Source organism: Meles meles, chromosome 2 (assembly GCF_922984935.1).
Source record: "Meles meles chromosome 2, mMelMel3.1 paternal haplotype, whole genome shotgun sequence".
Taxonomy (NCBI): domain Eukaryota; kingdom Metazoa; phylum Chordata; class Mammalia; order Carnivora; family Mustelidae; genus Meles; species Meles meles.
The window spans coordinates 83,567,146-83,582,055 of record NC_060067.1 but is presented as its reverse complement, the minus strand read 5'-3'; positions in this window follow the sequence as shown (position 1 = coordinate 83,582,055).

The window sequence follows — 14,910 nt, the reverse complement described above, 5'->3', positions numbered from 1 at the left end:
CCAAAGCACTGGCTTCGTCGTCAGACTCACCAACGGATCCCCAGTCAGTCAGAACTGAAGACAAAGGCTTCAAAGATGTACACTTGGGATCCCGGGTGAGGGGTCCAGAGGTCTGATGATGAATGGGATCCTGAGTGGCAGCATCATAACTGTTAAAGAAAAAGTTATTCTGACGTCTGTTAAAGCAGTAAGGAATACTTTATTTGGGACTATGGCTACAGGCATCAAGACTGCAGCAACAGAATAGAGAGATCAGGCTCTGCTCTGAATGCAGCAAAGACAATGGAGATTACAGCCAAGGAGCAGAGTGAGGAGTCTGCGGGTGAAAAATTACTAAGAGGAGAGACCTGCATAGGGGGATTCTTGTTAACTGACTTAACAGGACTCTTACTGAAGGCAGCCTAGGGTGCTCATGTGTCAAGGGTGGGAGACTCTCTCTAAATCGACTTAAGACTCTCGTTACAATTGGGCTATATAGCTAGCGTGGGGGCTATGGATCAAGCCTGGTCAAGAGGAAGATCAGAGGAGTCTGCCTACTGCCTGACCACAGGGAGAGTCTTTGTCAATACCTGTGAGGATCTGCACTTGCCCATGAGTATTCTGGTGCTAAAGGGAGAGTGACATTAAGTGGCAAATAAAGAATACCATCAGAGGTAGAGAAAGGGACACTGGAAGAGAGGAAAATCTTGTATTTCAGTAGCTCTAACAGCGTTTTTTTGTTGTTGTTTTTTGTTTTTCCTTGCTTCTTGAACAAAGTGCTCTGCTCTCCCATTTTGTACTGGGCCCACAAGTTGTGTTGCCTTTCCTGCATACAACCCAGGGAGCATGTATACAATGCATCCATTTTCTTGGGATTCTATTTCCTCAGGCATAAACTAGAGGAAAGTTTAGTCTGAAAATGTTTCTTGTCATAATCTAGTTCCTTATCTCTTTGCAAACAAATGGTTGGAAACAGCTAATCAAATATCTTTAGAGAAAGGGATAATTTTTAGGCATGTGGCAGTTGAAATTCAGATTGTGGAAGAAAATAGTTTCTTTTTCTGGAGAGGCAAGCTTCCATCAATAATAAACTAATTGTGGGGCGCCTGGGTGGCTCAGTGAGTTAAAGCCTCTGCCTTCGGCTCAGGTCATGATCCCAGGGTCCTGTGATGGAGCCCCACATCGGGCTCTCTGCTCTGCGGGGAGCCTGCTTCCTCCTCTCTCTCTCTCTCTCTCTCTCTGCCTGCCTCTCTGTCTACTTGTGATTTCTGTCTGTCAAATAAATAAATAAAATCTTTAAAAAATAATAATAATAAACTAATTGAAAGGACTAAGCAGAACGTTAATATCAGTTTTGCATTTGTGTAACTTGCTGATTCAGAGCATCGGTAAGGGGCGATGCTATGGTCTGAATGTCCGTGTTCCTGCAAAATTCGTATGTTGAAATCCTGGCCCCAAAGGTGATGATTTTAGTATGTGGGGCCTTTCAGAGTAACTTAAGTCATAATGAGAGGGACCCTCATGAATGGGTTCATGCCTTGTGAAAGAGGCTCCACGGAGACCCCTAGGCCCTTCCATGATGTGGGACAGAGTGAGAAGGTGCCAGCTGTGAACCAGGAAGAGGGGTCTCACCAGAGCATGATCTTGCTGCTACCTTGATCTTAGAATTTCCAGCCTCTGGAACAGTGAGAAATAAATTCCTGTTGCTTATAAGCTGCCCAGTCTATGCTATTTGGTTATGGCAGCCCAAATAGACTGAGACAGGTGGGAACTGACTGACCTGATATTTGTATCACTAAAAGATTTACCAGAATAGTACTTCCTGGACAGAAATGAGGACTTGACCTAAGGACAAATTCCAGTTCCATGCTCCCGCTCAGAATGCAGAAGCAACCCCCAAATTTGCAGACTTCCAAATTTAAACACTTGAAAGTCAAGCCTCCACTAGTTCCCTGATAGCGAAAGCTTTCGCTGCTGTAATTATTATACTAAAATTCTTTTATTTTATTTTCACTTGGCTTTATAGTGTGCACTTTGTCTTTGGCTCACACTTTTCTGCCTTCTGAACTTGCCCTTCTTTACCTTCTTACCTTCTTCACTTTCTCATTTGCAAAACAGGACAAACCTCACACCAGAGGCGAGAATGCATAAATACTATTAAAAATAAAATTATTCCCTGATCTCTTCTGTTTCCATTTTAAATATTTATTAAAAATATCATATCTTCATCTCTAAGTAAAACAGGATAACAAATGGATTCAAAGTCTAGTGTTTTCATTCTAAAAAATTACTGCTTTATGAAAAGTTCTTCTGCACCTGTGTGCTAAGAGATTACTTGTACTGCAGTCTCATCTTCCTTTTGCCACGATATTTTACAGAGAACTGCTCCTTGCCCCCAATTCACACCCCAACATTTCCTTTCTTTCTTCTTTACGAAACATTTCCCCATTTTAGCAGGTTTTACACTGTGTTGATATAAACATTCGAGTTTTAAAATTTTTATGCCTGACAATGTCATTGGGTCTGACATTTCATTTTAGTTTAAAGACGTCCACACCGTAACCTCAGAATAGCAAACAGTGTTCTTTTATTTTTTTTTTTTTTTTTTTTTTTTTTAAAGATTTTATTTATTTATTTGACAGAGAGAGATCACAAGTAGGCAGAGAGGCAGGCAGAGAGAGAGGAGGAAGCAGGCTCCCCGCAGAGCAGAGAGCCCGATGCGGGGCTCGATCCCAGGACCCTGAGATCATGACCTGAGCCAAAGGCAGCGGCTTAATCCACTGAGCCACCCAGGCGCCCCAACAGTGTTCTTTTAAAGAGCTAATACCAACAGTTGATAACGGCTCTCTGTCGCACATTGAGAAGTACTCAAGGACACATCTGAGCTTATTAAAACAGAAAATCACGGTAGGTTAGTGCTGTCTACCCTTAGGGAGGGATGGGGAGTGATGGCACAGGTGCCAAATACTTTCTAATCCCCTCCCCCCTCCTCCAAGGTTGGGTAATGCGACATTCTCAAACACCATGGTGGAAACAGCCTATGGTAGGGACCAATTAAGAGTTTGGATTGAGGGGTGTCTGGGTGGCTCAGTGGGTTAAGCCTCTGCCTTCAGCTGGAGTCCTGATCTCAGGATCCTGGGATCTAGCCCCGCATCAGGCTCTCTACAGGGAACCTACCCCCCCCCCCCCCCCCCCCGCCTGCTGCTCTGTCTATTTGTTATCTCTCTCTTTCTCTCTGTCAAATGAAAAAAAAGAGAGAGAGAGAGTTTGGATTGAGAAGGCCTTTCTCAATGCCTCTAAAACCCCAAGACGGCGACCCCTTGGCTGCTAATTATGTATTCTATTTCCTTCCAGTTGGTTACCTTTTGATGATTCACCTGCTATTTTATATAACCCGTGATGCAATGGGTGATAGGACATCTTATTGAGGTATAATACAAATCTGTTAAATGTGACTCTAAGTGAGCAAATTTGATTAATTTCATAGGCCCACATACCTGTTCAGGGTCACATATTTTTCTAGAATTTTGTTGGGGAAGAGAAAGAATAAATAGAGATCAAGACCAGAGGGTGGACATAACACATGTGTTTGTGCCTTGTTCAAGCTGCTGGTGGTGACATGATGCAGGTGGGAAGGAGAAGGGCAAGTCAGAAGGCCATGGTAACTGCGACTTTGATGAAAAAACTGAGAGAGGATGGGTTTAAAAGTTTGGGCAAAATGAAGCTTGTACTTTTTTGGTGTACCTCTCTCTGATTGCTGATAATGAGCTTCAGGATATTTAAATTGAAGTTACATGTAAAGCTTCTCAAATGCCTGGGTTTATCACTTAGTTGTTACTTTAACCTATCATGATAAAAATGTTTATTTGACATGCTTTCCTAAAGTCTGGCATAAATCCTTTTGATTTGGAGATAGTGTGGGTACTCACAGCCTTTAGGTAACCCAGCTGCAGATATACAGAGCCTGAGTTCTTCAGTGGATCTCTACAGACTTTAAAGATTTAAGATTTAAGAAGGATAGAGGAAGGAGAGGTCTAGTTTAATAAAGAGACCCCAGGAATAAGAACCTAGGTCAGGTTCTCTGTAAGCTGCTTTTGAATTAACTTCAGTTCCAAGAGCTGAATTGGGTCAGATTAACCTCCATGTTGCTGGATTCCTAAAGGTGACTTACTTTCAGAGGACTCAAATCAGGATAATCCTGGAAGTCGACGAACTAAGGAGAATCCTACCTATTGAAGTCGACCCTAAAATAGCTCCTCCTTCTCACGGGGACCTCAGTCCTCTAAGACTAACACAGGAGCAAGCCAAGCGGTTATGATATCTAAATCAGTGTTTTGAGGAAAATACAAGGATGTACTTTGGGTTAAAGGGCATAGGGAATCCTTTTGGTGCCTCTGTGATGGCTCTTCATTTTGTATTCTTTGTTAGGGAAGTGTCTGGGAGGAAACTCGTCAACACAAACCACGGTGGCTTCTGTGATGGGCAGTGACGCTTGAGAAATATCATGTTACTTGACACTCGGACTTTTTTGAGCTATATGTCAATATATTTGTATAAAATACCGCTGTGAGGACCCTTATGTGAAGATGTCTATAAACCTTTTCATTCTTTTCCAAATAATCACTGTAGGAAGAAAAATACAAGCAGTTCCTACTGCAATATCCTAAGTTGTTATGTCCCAACAAATTTGCTCTAAAAGTCTCTGTGGAAGAACCAGGAATATGATTTTAATGACCTGGGTGGGTTCTTGCATATAAGTGTACAAAACACTATGTTGAGAAGGCTTAGTGCTCTGAATCACCCAATGTACTTTATACATTTATTTAGAGAAGAATAGTTTAGTTTTAATTATTTATGATAATAGCTCTCAGTGCACTAGTAAATGTCCTTGGGTACATATTTTGTAAAAGTAATGAAGTCTTTGTAATGTGAGCTTTCTCTTTAGCTATAAGCTGCCCTCTCTTTGCTGAAGAACCAGAGCAGAAGAGTGTGTCTGTGTTTTTATGTAAGAGTGTATATAAATTACCAGGCTTGAGATTTAGCAAGATGTTACTGAACTTCATCAAGAATTTCTAAAATTTATTCCTGAATGTACTCATTACTGCCATCCTCCAATCACCCTCTTTCCCAGCCATGACATTAGCAGCCTGACCAGAGAAAATATCACTGTACAGGAAATGAGCAGCCTGTCAGAATATTTTTGTTGTTGTTGTTTCTCAGTGTTTTTCATGTTGTTCTTCCTCTGTTGCTATAGTCTTCTGGTATTGTGATAAAGCACACAGCAAGGAAAAATGTAAATCTACTCTATTTCCTTCTGGTTTAAGTTATCTATACGGTAACTGATGGGTAAGTCTTATTATGTCAAGGAAACTTTTCACTTTCTATTTCCTTCTTTCTCCTACTTGTCTCCCTCTGTCTCCTCTGCATGGGATTAGCTTTATATTTCCCCTTCTAGGAAACTTCCACATACCAAAAGCAGAGAAATTGTCCAGAGGGCAATCAAAGTGCACACATTATCCATTTAGCTCACAACTAGGAGGGCTAAGACCACCAAAATTATAGGTTCTGCTTTCCACGTTTTTAGTAGCCCTCTGTAAGTGTCTATTTAGAAGTCCAGCAAACCTTGATGATGGTCATGATCAATATTCACATTGCAGTGAACAGAGCAAAACCCTGGGACACTTTGGTTTAATATCTGCTGCATTTGCTCTTTGCAGGTGACTTAAAAGGTGCTGATGTGTTGTGGTTTGCAACAGGAATTCCTATTTCATGGGAGTTTGTTGAGAATTACATGAGACAATGCCTTTAAAGTATTCTGTAGGAAAGAATCAGCCAACCCAGAAAGCTGGTGGATGAGAGTCACTTGGCTAGTGATAAAACCTAGTCATATCTTAATATGTTGGAGATTTGGAGACTCAAGAAGTCTCTAGATACAGTTCTTAAAATTGTACTATACTATGTTGTCACATTTAGGTTCCCATCACTCCATAGGCTCCAACACAGAAACTAAATATTAAGAAAGTTATATGTAATTGCCTCATTTGCAAATGAGATTCAAACAAATTATAGTCCTTTGGACAGAAGGAACAGTTCCCATAATATCCAAATTATCCACCTACATATTAGACATGGCTTCTGTGTAAGTAAAGGAGACTGACAATTTTAATTAAAACATTTCTGTCTCCAGAAAAAGAGGCTCCCAGACACTGGCTTTGAAGTAAAAGGGTTGCCAGTGATTTAGAAGCACTAGCAGAAACCAGAGAACCTGATCATGGGAAGGGAACTCTTGAGGGACAAATGCAGTGATCTATGAGGCAACAATGCCAGAAAGGACATGTGGGGAACACACCGGGCTGATCAGGCACCCTGCCACACAGGGATGGGCACAGGATGGGGAGCAGTTTCTATAACAAATGGCAGTGCCACCTGCCCATCAAGTTTGGAATGCCAGCTCATAGATGTAACAGAATGGACAATGAAAAGTGTTTTAATTAATCCTCCTATTTATAAAGGTTTCTCTTTCAATGAAAGGGGACCGTTGCAGTTATCTACTGCCACGTGACAAACTACTCCAAAATGTAGTAGCTTAAACCACATGATTTTATTTATTTGCTTATGATTCTTACTTAAATCCATTAGTTCAAGATTAGTTCATAGTGATTAGTCCATAATGTTTGAATTTGATCAAGCCTTTATTTAGTTATTTTTATTTTTTATTTGTTTAAGATTTGTATTTATTTATTTGACAGAGAGAGGCTCAGTGAGAGAGGGAGCACAAGCCCTGGGATCATGACCCGAGCTGAAGGCAGACTCTTTTTTTTTTTTTTTTTTAAAGATTTATTTATTTGACAGAGAGAGATCACAAGTAGACAGAGAGGCAGGCAGAGAGAGGGGAAGGAAGCAGGCTCCCTGCTGAGCAGAGAGCCCGATGCGGGGCCCGATCCCAGGACCCTGAGATCATGACCCGAGCCGAAGGCAGAGGCCCAACCACTGAGCCACCCAGGCGCCCCTGAAGGCAGACTCTTAATGACTGAGTCACCCAGGTGCCCCTATTTATTTATTTTATTTTTTAGAATATTTTATTTCTTTATTTGACAGAGAGATCACAAGTAGGCAGAGAGTCAGGCAGAGAGAGAGAGAGGGAAGAGGAAGCAGGCTCCCTGCTGAGCAGAAAGCCTGATGTGGAGCTTGATCCCAGGACCCTGAGATCATGACCTAAGCTGAAGGCAGAGGCTTAACTCACTGAGCCCACCCAGGGGTCCTAAGCCTTTATTTATTTTTTTTTTTTTTTAGATTTTTATTTATTCATCTGACAGAGAGCTAGAGAGCACAAGCAAGGGGAGCTATAGGCAGAGGGAGAGGGAGAAGCAAGCTTCCCCCTGAGCAGGGAGCCCAATGTGGAGCTTGATCCCAGGACCCTGGGTTCATGACCTGAGCTGAATGGCAGATGCTTAATGACTGAGCCACTCAGGAGCCTATGATCAAGCCTTTAGACCTAGCTCTGATTTCATGAGAAATGTAAGAGATAGTGGAACATGTTTTTGCTTTTGTGGGGAACCTCAGTTAAAACAGACAAACAAACAAACAAACAAAACAAGTTTCTTCAATAAAAAATAAAATTACAGGGGCACCTGGGTGGCTCAGTTTTTAAGTGTCTGACTTCAGCTCAGATCATGATCCCAGGGTCCTGGAATCGAGCCCCACATCGGGCTCTTGCTCAGCAGGGAACCTGCTTCTCCCTCTCCCACTCCTTCTGCTTGTGTTTCCTCTCTCCCTGGATCTCTCTCTGTCAAATAAACAAATAAAATCTTTACAAGAATAAAAATAAAATTACAAGATAAAACAGATAGAGATGAGAGGGAAAACAATAAAGAGAAGAGAGACTTAAAATACTTATCTAACATTTCCAGTGTGTGAACCTTATTTGGATACTGATCCAAGCAAACTGTAAAAAAAGAAGAAAAATGTAAGACAAGTGAAAACAATTAAGTATGAACACTGACTAGATAGTTGATAATATTAAGGAGTTAATTTTCTTTAGGTGTGATGAAAGTATTATAATTATGTTTTTTTAAAGAGAGTCCTTATCTTGTAAAGATATGTAGTAAAATACATATAGGTAAAATGATATGCTGTCTAGAATTTCTTTTTTTTTTTAATTTCTTTTATTTTTTAAAAAGATTTTACTTATTTATTTGTCAGAGAGAGAGCACAAGCAGATGGAGAGGCTTGGAGAGGGAGAAGCAGGCTCCCTGCTGAGCAAAGAGCCCAAAGCAGGACATGATCCCAGGACCCTGGGATCATGACCGGAGGTGAAAGAAGAGACTTAACCGACTGAGCCAGCTAGGCATCCCTGCTATCTAGAATTTCTTCAAAATAATCAGAAGTGTGGGGTGCCTAGCTGGCTCACTCAGGAAAGCATACAACTCTTGGTATTGGAGTAGTGAGTTTGAGCCCCACGTTGGAGGGTAGAGATTAATTAAATAAATAAATACCCTTAAAAACAAAGTAATCAGAGGTGTAACAAAATTGGCTATTTATTTACACCTGATGAAGCTAGGTAATGAATACATGGGGAAGTTTATACTATTATCTCTATTTGTATGTGTTTGAGAAATCTCATCATGTATTTTTTTTTTAAGATTTTATTTATTTATTTGACAGAGAGAGAGAGGGATCACAAGTAGGCAGAGAGGCAGGCAGAGAGAGAGGGGGGAAGCAGGCTCCCTGCGGAGCAAAGAGCCCTATGCGAGGCTTGATCCCAGGATCCTGAGACCATGACCTGAGCCAAAGGCACAGGCTTAACCCGCGGAGCCACCCAGGCACCCCTCATCATGTATTTTTTTAATTAGTGGAAACATCATAGCCTCCCAACAGTATAGCAGGAGGTGAGGATAGAGACGGCTGGGGGAAACACAAAAACCAAAAATCAGAAAACATTGTTGGGGCGCTTGGGTGGCTCAGTGGGTTAAGCCTCTGCCTTCGGCTTAGGTCATGATCTCCGGGTCTTGGGATCAAGTGCGACATCGGGTTCTCTGCTCAACAGGGAGGGTGTCCCCCCCCATCCCTCACTGCCTGACTCTCTGCCTACTTGTGATCTCTGCCTGTTAAATAAATAAATAAAATTTTTTAAAAAAATAAATAAATAAAATATTTTAAAAAATTAAAAAAAAAAAGAAAACATTGTTAATCTAACAGAAAGTGGGAAAGAAGGAAGAAAAAAAGTTGCGTAAACAGTAGAGTCTCCTAGTAAGCCTTGCATAGCCATCTTTAGAGTCTGTAAATCTAGCCTCTGTCGTGAAAGCACATTTTGAGGTAGGACACTCGGTTCTATTCCTGACCCTCCTTGTGGCAAGTCATGCAGCTTCTTTGGGCCAAAGGTGTGCTTGGATCCTTAGGCTATATTAAGGGCTGGGACATCCTTTGAGCATTGGCAGCTCTGTGACAGCTGGCTGGAGCTAGAGATTCAGTTTGCTGCCACAGAAGAAAATCAAGCCAACTGGGTCACATGAGGAAGTAACCCGAGCCCTTTGCTCCAACCTGGTGAGCAACGTTCCATTTTGCCTGCTGCTGTTGTGGCTATTCAAGGATAGCCAAATGTGTATGACCAAATGAAACAGCCAATCCCAAGACACTATTTGAAGAGCGTCAAGTCTTCTATAAACTCTTGAAATATGATTTGGCAAGTTTCTAGTAAAAGTGATTTGCAGCCCATTTGAATGAAAAGGAAGGAAATGGAGTGAATACCACAAAGATGGCTGCCTCTTAATTACCATATTTTCAGAGGATATGGGAATCTTGGAGAGGAAGAAAACCTTTCGTCACTCTCTCAAACATTGTTGTGAAGTTAAGCTCTTTTCTTCTTTCCAGGTTCATCCTTTCAACAGCTTTCTAGTTATTTTCCCATATGTTCTTCATTTTTTTCCCTACGGATTTTTTTTTTTTTTGTATTTACTGCCATCTACTAAGCCCTGCATTTATTCCCATATTTCTCACTATGCAGCTTTCTTATTGCATTTCCCATTTCCATTCCTGTTCCCATTGCCTGCTAGCAAAACTTTGTCTTTAAAAAAAAACTCCTCCTCTTTTTCCTCTCTACTTCTATATCTTATTCCCCCTGAAACTGTCTTCTGTTCTTGCTCTTGTCCTCTCTAGGTAGCATATAATGTCCGTGAAAGGATTAAGTAGCAAAACAGTCTCAGAGTAAGGTCAGAATGTGTTGTGATGTGGAAAAACTCCCATATTAACTACCTTATTGGTTGAAGTTATTGTTCTTTTTTACCCTCCTGGAGCATTTACTAGATATAATGTCTGGATTTTTTGTTTGTTTTGTTCATAAAATCCCCTAGGGCTCTAAAAGGCAAGTTGTCTTTCCTTTCTAAGTTGCTTCTCAATTTGATTTTCACCTCAAGTATTGTGTGGTTGAAGATGAGAAGGAAGAATTCAGAGAAAGACTGGATAGAGAAAAAAAAAAATCTGTGTAGATAACCTAATCGCATGTTGGGCTTTGATAAAGTCATAGCTAAGTTTTCCTGTGGGAATTTGAGGTACGTCAGCATAGGTACTAAATAATACATTTTGATGATAATGGAGATCTAGAACTATTCTAAAGAGGGAAAACTACATGAAAGAAAGGGAGAAAAATGAATTATTATTTTTTTTTAAAGAGAATGTAATAAAGGTCCCAGATAACAGACCCATAAATTATTTGGGTGAAAGTAACGAAACTTACTACATCAAAACTAGCTACTTCGTATATATTCATTGTTAACCTTCTTAACTTATGAGGTAGGTACAATTATTAGCCCAGCAGGGGGGAAAATTGAGTCATACAGAGGTTCAACCTCCTACGCATGGTTACACAATTAGAAAGTAGTTGCCCTGGGAGTGCTTGGGTAGCTCAGTCCTGAAGTCTGCCTTCAGCTCAGGTCATGATCACAGGCTCCTCAGATCGAGCCCTGCATCAGCAGGCTCCCTGCTCAGTGGAGAGCCTGCTTCTTCCTCTCCTGCTTCCCCTGCTTGTGTTCCCTTTCATGCTGTCTCTCTCTGTCAAATAAATAAATAAAATCTTAAAAAAAAAAAAAAAGTAGTAGCCCTGGGATTTGACCCCAAACAGTAATTAACCACAGTAGCATTGGTTTTTTATTATAACTAGTACTTGCTTTTCACACAAAAAACCAAAAAAAACCTTTAAATGAAGTTTATTTCACCAATATTTCAGTAGAAAGGTGAGTTCCAAGATATGGGCAACCTAAAAATTTTGCGTGAAACTGGTCACACATTTCAAATCTTTGTTCATATCTGTGATTCCAGTGAACTTGTCATAGAGAATGCTTGGGGCACCTGAGTGACACAGTTGGTTAATCGTCCAACTCTTGGTTTCAGCTCAGGCCATTATCTCAGGGTGGGGAAATCAAGTCCCAAGTCTGGCTCTGCACGCAGCACAGAGTCTGCTTACAACTATTTCTCCCTCTGCCCCCCTACCCTACTTGCATGCTCATGAGCTCTCTCTCTCTAATAAATAATTCTTATTTTTTTTTAAAGAATGCTTAAAAATAAGTCACAAAGTTTTCACTGGTAGCACTAAGGAATGTAAGACAATTACTAAATGATGGGTTTCAGAGAAAAATACTTTATGTGCAAAATTCTAAGCTATAACATAGAACATAATTCAAAAATTTTAAAAACCTAGAAAAGAGGGGTACCTGGGTGGTTCAGTAGGTTAAGTGAACATCCCATCCAACTTTTGATCTCAGCTCAGGTCTTGATCTCAGGATTATGAGTTCAAGTCCCATGATGGGCTCCATGCTGGGTATGTAGACTACTTTAACAAAAACAAAACAAAACAAAACAAAAACAACAACAAAACAAAAAACTAGATATTAATCAGTTAAGGTTAAATTCTAAGAAATCAGAATGTATATACTCGAAGAAAATAAGTAATTTTAAAAATCCATATACAAATTTTAAAGGATTTTTTTTAATTTAAAAAATTTAAGTTATTTATTTTTTTAAGCAATCTCTATACCTGAGATCAAGGGTCCCATGCTTTTCCAACTGAGTTAGCCAGGCACCCCTAGGTGGATTTTAATATAGAAATATATAGCTGAAAAAAATATATAGCTGAGACATGGATATGCTATTGATGAAGGTATTTTGGGTAATCGTCATGTGATATAAACTTACCAATGCTGATAGTAGTAAGGGTAAAACTCAAGTATATAAAACAGGGTAGGAATTTTCTATCACCCAGAGAAGGAATTATCTGTGAAATGCAAGATTTTGATTATGAGCCAGAAAAAAGTCTATTGAGGCTTACTGTTAGCTCTTCTCTCCTGTGAGGCCATAGAAAAGCTGTCTATCTTGTGTTGTTTACAGTGAATCGTCTATTATCATTTAATGGTTGGCAATATTTGCTGAGATAGCTGAGTGATTACCAGTTCTTATACCACACAGACCAATATTCCATCATTAAATTTTGAACATAGATGTCAGTTGGCTGCGAGGAGCTAGAAGCTGACCAAGTTGCTTTTCTAACATCCTCATGGCAGGTGCTATGGGACAATAAACTGATACTGTATCTCATGGTTAAATATCTTTTATTGTTTTTTTTTTTTAAGATTTATCCACTTAGGGGCACCTGGGTAGCTCAGTCAGTTGAGTGTCCAGCTCTTGATTTCAGTTTAGGTCATGATTTCAGGGTCATGGAATCGAGCCTAGCATCAGGCTCTGCACTCCAACGGGAGTCTGCTTGAAGAAAATTCTCTTCCTCTGCCTCTACCCCCACTTGCGTACATGCTCGCTCTCTCTCTCTCTCAAATAAATAAATAAAATCTTTAAAATATAGATTATTCAAAGAGGGAGTACACTTTGAGGGTGACTTAGATTCACCTGTTCAATAATTTCGTTCTTAGTCCTGCTCTATTCACATTAGTGGGTGTTGTATGTGGCTACTAGACCTTGATAACAGACTTGGAACTTCTAAGTTGATCTCCTTATTTTCTCACTAATATAGGATTGAGTTACTGGCATTGTGGTACAAAAAAAAAATTTTTAAGTTTTTATTTTAATCACCCTGTGCTAATCATAAGTGCACTCCTTAATCTCCATCACCTATTTAACCCATCCCCTAACACACCTCCCCTCTGGTAACCATCAGTTTGTTCTCTATTGTTAAGAGTCTGTTTCTTGGTTTCTCTTTCTCTGTCTCAGTCTATTTTCCCCCTTTACTCATTTGTTTTGTTCCTTAACTTCCACATATGAAGGAAATCATATTGGCTATTATAAATAATGCTGCTATAAGCATAGGGGCATGTATCCCTCTGAATTCATGATTTTATAGTTAGGGTAGTTCTGTTTTTAACTTTTTGAGGAACCTCCGTACTGTTTTCCACAGTAGTTGCACCAGTTTGCATTCCCACCAATAGTGCATGAGTGTTCCTTTTTCTCCACATCCTCAACCAACACCTGCTATTTCCTGTTTTGCTGATTTTAGCCATTCTGACAGGTGTGACGTGATATCATTGTAGTTTTGATTTGCATTTCCCTGATGGTAAGTGATGATGAGCATCTTTTCGATGCCTGTTGGCCACCTGAATGTTTTCTTTAGAAAAATGTCTATTCATGTCTTCTGCCCATTTTTTAAATTAGATTATTTGGGTTTTGGATGTTGAGTTTTTCAAGTTCTTTATATACTTTGGATACTAACCCTTTATCAGATATGTCATTTGCAAATATCTTCTCCCATTTGACAGGTGACCTTTTAGTTTTGTTGATTGTTTCCTTCTCTGTGCAAAAGTGGTTTGTTTGTTTTTTTTTTTCTCTTGAGGTAGTCCTAATAGTTTGTTTTTGTTTCCCTTGCCTCAGGAGACCTATCTAGAAAAAAGTTGCTTCTGCTGATGTCTGAGACATTGCTGCCTATGTTCTCTTCTAGGATTTTATGGTTTCAGGTCTCACATTTAAGTCTTTCATCCATCTTGAATTTATATTTGTGTATGATGTAAGATAGTGGTCCAGTTTTTCTTTTGCATGTGGTTGTTCAGTTTTCCCAATACCATTTGTATGGTAGAGAAGAGACTGTTACTGTTTTATGTATTTTGGTACTGCCATGTTGGGTGCACAAATTTTCGCAATTGTTATATCTTCTTCTTGGATTAGATTATTTTTATATAGCGTCCTTCTTTGTCTATTCTTACAATCTATGTTTTAAAATCTATTTTGTCTGAGATAAGTATTGCTATCTGGTTTTCTTTTGATCTCTATTTGCATAATAAATGTTTCTCCATCCCCTCACTTTCAATCTGCAGGTGCGTTAGGTCTAAAATGAGTCTTTTGTAGACAGCATATAGATTGGTCTTGTTTTTTTATCCATTCTGTCACCCTCTGCCTTTTGATTGGAGTGTTTAGACCATTTAATTCAAAGCAATTATTGATAGACATGTACTTATTGTCATTTTATTTCTTGTTTTGTGGTTGTTTCTGAAGATTTTCTCTGATTCTTTCTTGTGTTTCTCTCTTTCATGGTATGCTGCCTTTTTTTTTAGTGAAATACCTGGATTTCTTTTTCTTTATTCTTTGCAAATTTTTTGGTGGTTTTTGATTTGTGGTTACCATTAGGTTTTTATATGACATCTGCATACAGCAGTCTATATTAGGTTGTTTAAGTCTGAACCTGTTCTTTACTCTTCTCCTCCTCACTTTTTAGGTATAAGGTGTCATATTTTATGTCTTTTTATTTTGTGAGTTCCTTGACTGATTTTTTTATAGAAATATTCATTTTACTGCTTTTGTGTTTCCTACCCTCACATTATCATTTTTGGCCTCTCCTTTCCACTCAGAGAGTCCCCTTTAATATTCTTGCAGAGCCGGGTTAGTTGTCATGAACTCCTTTAGTTTTTGTTTGTCTGGGAAACTCTTTTTATGTCCTTCTAT